This window comes from Lynx rufus, unplaced genomic scaffold, assembly GCF_022079265.1.
Source record: "Lynx rufus isolate CCGP_SWC_20201006 ecotype Redwood Valley unplaced genomic scaffold, mLynRuf1.p SCAF_6, whole genome shotgun sequence".
Lineage (NCBI taxonomy): Eukaryota > Metazoa > Chordata > Mammalia > Carnivora > Felidae > Lynx > Lynx rufus.
In genome coordinates, this window is record NW_025814878.1 from 120,814,392 (window position 1) to 120,820,257 (window position 5,866).

Genomic DNA, 5,866 nt, shown 5'->3' on the forward strand with positions numbered 1-5,866 from the left:
TTTCACTCAGCATTATATTCTGTAACTTCAAAAGATTTCATTGTTTTTATGGATGAGTAATGCATCATTGTATATGCTTACATACTGCATCTTTTTTGTCCATTCATCTATGGATGGACACGGGTTGCTTCCATAGTCAGACTATTGTAAATAATGCTACAATAAACATAAGGGTGCATATATTCCTTTGAACCTTTGTGCAGTTTTGCATCTGACATTTGAGTAATTTTGAAGTGCTAGGATGTTTTGTTCTTAGTATATTTTCTTTCATTCAAATGAAAATGAAACTTGATCCAGAAAGTTTGTGCTATGATAAAATAGTCAAATAATGTACACAAGGAGGGAGTTAACTGTGTACCATTAGATTTTCAGAAAAAGAACAACTAGCTTTTATGAGTTAAACCCATAAGGCACTTCCATGGAAGGTAGGGGTAAGAAGCCTTATTTTCACTTGACTTACCTGAAGAGTCTTCGTAAGGAGGTCAGCTGTTGTGTTCTTGAACAGTCTGTGACAAGAAATCCCCTTGAGGCACAGAGATACCTCAAGGAACTTTGACACTGGGGCCAGAGGAAGACAGGCCAGCGGCAGACAGCAGGTCCCAGGATGTCATTGAAAAGGGCACTGGTTGTGCTGTCTCGATGTTTTGGCCAGGGCACAGGAGGTAAAGGCTCTGGGGTAAGTTTGGAGAGGGAGCAGAGAGAAACCGCCTTGGTGGAAGCAGAGAATGGGAGGTGGTGTGGAGAGTGGGTCTGCTAACAGACAGCCTGAACCAGGCTGGAATGATGCCTGATCCCTGGAAAACTGAGCAAAGGAGAAGCCCAAATACCTTTTTTTCAAACAGGGTTCCTGAGTGAGGATGTGGAGAAACTGGAATCCTGTGCTCTATGGGTGGGAACGTAAACTGGTGCAGCCACTGTGGGAAAGAATACAGAGATTCCTCAAAAAATTAAATATAGAATTACCACATGACCCAGGGATTCCACTTCCACGTATACACCCAAAGAATTGAAAGCAGAGACTTGAAGAGATACTTGCACACCCGCGTTCACAGCATTATTCACAACAGCCAAAGACTGGAAGCAACCCACGTGTCCTTCAGTGGATGACTGGACAAAATGTGGTGTGTGTTTATACCATGGAATATTATAGAGCCTTAACCAGGAAGGAAGTTCTGACACAGACTACAATGTGGATAAACCCTGAGGACATTGTGCTAAGTGAACAGAGAGAGTCACAAAAGGACAAATACTGTATGATCCCACTTACATGAAGTCCCCAGAGTCATCAAAGTGGAAGGGTGGGTGCTGGTCCTGGGGGGGGGGGACAGTGATTAATGGGGGCAGAGCTTCAGTTGGGGAAGATGACAAAGTTCTGTGTGTGGACAGTGATGATGGATGCACAACAGCATGGATATATTCGACCCTGAACTGTACACTTAAAATGGTTAAGATGGTAAATTTTACGTTGGGTGTGTTTTACCACAATAAAAAAAAAAAAGAAAAAAAAAAGATTAATAAAAGAGTTCCCAAGATGTGGCCTCAGCAGTATCAGCTAAAGCACACCTTTCTTGCTTTTCCTAAAAAATGTTATTTAACACATAGGTGGGCAAGCTGGCCGCACTTTGTGTCTTTGCTTCTAACTGTTCTCACCTGGGTCCTCTGTGAAGGGCAAGGCTGGATGGGGGACAAGTCAAAGTGTTTGATGTGGCTGTGGGGCCACTCAAACCACGCTCCCCATGCCCCACTCACTAAGGGCTGTCCCTTCCACCACATTTAGTGGCAGGAAATTTTGTGGCCCAGGTGTTCATGGATAGGAAAGCACCTTTCCTTACATAAATATAGAAAATGGAAACTGTAAGTGCCTAAGGCATCATTTTAGGTAAGAGGGGAAGTGTTAATTCACTAAGTATTGATAAAAACCTTTTGTGTTAAGCTCCACTTTGGTGTTGGATAAGATGGTCTCTGAACCCTCACAGAGCAAGTGGGTGGGAATTTAAAACTGTGGGTAGAACAGAGCCATTTGAGAATTGAGGAGGAGGGCCAGGGGTTATGGGAACACATGGTGGGGTCCCAGTCCAGCCAGGGTGTGCCTTCCTGAGAAAAGGGGAGTTGAGACTTGGAACAGCAAATCAAAACAAGTGGCTATCAACTAGTTTCTTATCTGCATGAGGGGTGACCTGAAAATAGTCTGGAATTAAATTCCTGAAGTAGGAGGGGAAATTCCTACTGTGGAAGGGGGAAATGGACAGGAAAACTTCACCTTAGTGGGGCTCAGCTGTTTATAGTCAAAAAGGCCAGGATGATAGAGAACAGGCCTTAAGAATTTTACCTGCCTTCCCTCCTTCTACCTTCCTACAAAATGGAAGGTTCTACAAAATGGAAGGTTTTTCAAGAAAGAGGGTGGGGCAAGAAAGTTGCTGGCCAAAGGTAAAGATTGTTCTGGGCAAGGGCCCTTTTCCTTAAAGGGAAAACTAAGGAGTCTTATCATGCATATGACCTCATCTTCCTTTGGGGATGGAGAAGGCCCCTGTGATGGAAAATTTTCTGACTGGCCAGTTAAGACAGTATTTCTGGGGAAAAATGAAACTGCAATTAAGTCAGGTATTGGGACACCTTGGTGGCTCAGTTAGGCACCTGACTTCAGCTCATGTGATGATCTCATGGTTTTGTGAGTTCAAGCCCCTCATTGGGTTCATTACCATCAGCACAGAGCCCACCTTAGATCCTCTGTTCCCCCCTCTCTCTGTCCCTCCCCCACTCATGCTCTCTCTGTCTCTCTCAAAAATAAACAAACATTAAAAAATATATTATTAAGCCCCAGTCTGGGGACTCGGCCCGAGTAATGCCATTTGGGGCTTGTGGTTTTCTTTTTAACAAGGTCCATCCTCCTCTCTTGTTTGTCTCTTTGATTACACCTACATTTTATTTATTTATTTTTAAATGTTTATTTATTTATTTTGAGAAAGAGACCGTGCAGCGGGGGGGGGGGGGGGGGGAAGATTGAGAGAGAGAGAGAGAGAGAGAGAGAGAGAGAGAATCCCAAGCAGGCTCCACACCGCAAGTGGAGCCCGACATGGGACTCAATCCCATGACCCTGGGATCATGACCTGAGCTGAAATCAAGAGTTGGGAGCTTAACACTGAGCCACCCAGGTGCCCCACACCTACGTTTTACTCCCAGTGCTACCACTCACTGTCTATGCCATCTTAGACAAATTTCTAAACCTTTTTGTCCTAAGTTCCTCATTTGTAAAATGAAGATAATGGTTCCGGCTTTGCCTGCAGCCTAGAGCTGTTATAAAAACCAAACACCCAAATGGATTAAAAGTGTTTTCTAAATTGCAAAATTATTCCATGCACATATTCCATTATCACATTCTCCCTTGTATTAAACATAAACTTGTTTTTCTTTCATCCATGGTTAACTCCTTGCAGAACAGGACCATGTCTGAACTGTCTTCATGTTTCTTACAGTCCCTCACACATTTCAGCAATGCCTCAGGTCTCAGCCAGAGGGCCAGGGCCACAGGGTTCCCAGGTCTGGGGAGGGCACGGCTGGCACATTCAATGTGGATGGCTTGCTCTGGAGTTTTGCAGACAAACGAGGCCCTCTCCTCCCCCAGGAGAGGAGCCTAATGTCTCAGAAAATGAGTTGTCCTTGCTCTGCCACAACCTAAGTTGCATTTAATTTTTAAACCATCTCTTTCTCCCAAGAACTGGTGCTCGGGCAACACTGAGCACGCAACAATGAGCAATGACTCACAGCGTTTTGATCTCCATTGACGTGAGGGAGCGGAATAGTTAGTTGGAAGTCTCACCTGAGGGGAGGACACTCTGTCCAGGACCCTCAGTCAGGACTGTTCACTGTGGGGCTTCCTCAGCCAGAAGGTTGGATGTTGTGAGTACCCGATTTGATAAGCTTTCTTTATTCTCTACACTTCTTTCCCTCTTTATGTTTACTCTAGTTGATTCCTTATTTCCTTTTCCCTTATGATGAAAGTTTTCCTCTATGAAACCGAAAGAGTGGCTATCATGAATTATTCAGAAACCCCACCACAGGATGCTAAGAGTAATGGAGCTTCTCAGAGCTGCCTGCTGGTAGGCAGGCTTGAGCTGACAAATGTAGGAGGACTTTCCACTTGTAATGTCAGTCAAAGACCACAGCCAAGGTGAAGTTTGGGTGGTTGTTGTTATGTTTTTTGTTTTGTTTTGTTTTGTTTTTTTGTATCCTCATCTTCTGGGCCAAAGTCAACAACATTCTTGTTTTCCTTAAACTGAGCTGAACCAAAGGAAGCTGCCTCAAATACCTCAGATATTTTGGCTGTCACGAGCACATTACTGAGCTATGAGACACACTGCTGCTCATTAAATGGGAAATGCAGAGATAACTAAAAGATAAATTATTTTCTGATGACTATTGCCATAAAGCTTGTTTTTATAAGTCTCCTGGAATAATAAATTCTCATGAGACGAAAAGAGCTATAAAAGATATTTTCAAGACCATAGGGAAAGTTGAATAGGGATTGGATGTGAGGAAATAACTGTTCATTTGGTAAGTGTGAATGTGGTATTATAATTATGTAGGAGAATATCTTTTTAAGAAATAAATACATACTGAAGTAGGGGTAAAAGTCGTAATATATTCATTGATATTTTTGTGGAAATGTCTAATCCACTGTTAAGACCATCTACCAAGTTTTTTATTTCAGGCTTTTCAATTCTAGAATGTTCTTTGTGTGTGTGTGTGTGTGTGTATTTAGTTTCTGTTTCTCTATTGGGTTTTCACATCTGTTCATTCATTATGCCATGTATTCCTCAAATTTTTTAACATATTTATAACAGTTATACTCTTTGACTGTTAATTTCAACATTTGTATCATTTTTGTGTCTGTTCTGTTGACTGCTTCCCTCCCCCCTCGTGGTTATAAGTCATATTTACTTACACTTTCATATAATTAGTAATTTTTTACTCATTCTAGACATTTTTTATTACGTTGCCTTCTTTCAAATACACTTGAGTTTTGTTCTTTTTCATTTTTTTAATATTTAAAAAAAATTTTTTAATGTTTATTTTTGAGACAGAGAGTGAGTGGAGGAGGAGCAGAGAGAGAGGGAGACACAGAATCCAAAGCAGGCTCCAGGCTCTGAGATGTTGGCACAGAGCCCAGCATGGGGCTTGAACTCACAAACCACGAAATCATAACCTGAGCCAAAGTCAAACGCTTTACCGACTGAGCCACCAGACACCCCAATTGAGTTTTGTTCTTATTTGGTGGCTCAGCTTGATGTTGCAGAGGTTAGGTTTCTAAGGAAGGGTCTACATTAACCCTTGTTCTTGGGCTACGTTAGCCACAGTACTAAGGCCTGGGCTTCCTGGACTCTGAACTAGATGCCCAAGTTGTTTCGCAGGGGTTTCTTAACTCTGTAAGGTCAGAAATCTAACAATGCAATCTAATTGCATTGCAGCACCATGCAATCTGGAATCTTGGTTCATCCCTCATGACCCAGTCTGGCTCTGCCAAATCTCACAGAATCTTGTGCTTGCAGCTTAGTATTCATAGACTCAAGGAAACTCCTGTGTATGCTTTAGGAGAGACTTTGTGTTTCTTCCCCTTCCGTGGCACCATGTTCTGCAAATGCAACTTGCACCAGCAACCATGGACTCTGATCTTTGTCCCGCCCAGAGGAGTTTGGGCTCCTCTTCCTGTGCTACAGTTTGGAAAGTACACTCAGGCAGAATATAGATCTCATATTAAATGTTGCCCTTCTTTCAAAGATCACAGCCTTGCAGCATCTACCCAATACCTGAAAGCAGCTAGTTCATATATATTGTCCAGTTTTATGGTTAACTACAGTAGGAGGGGCAG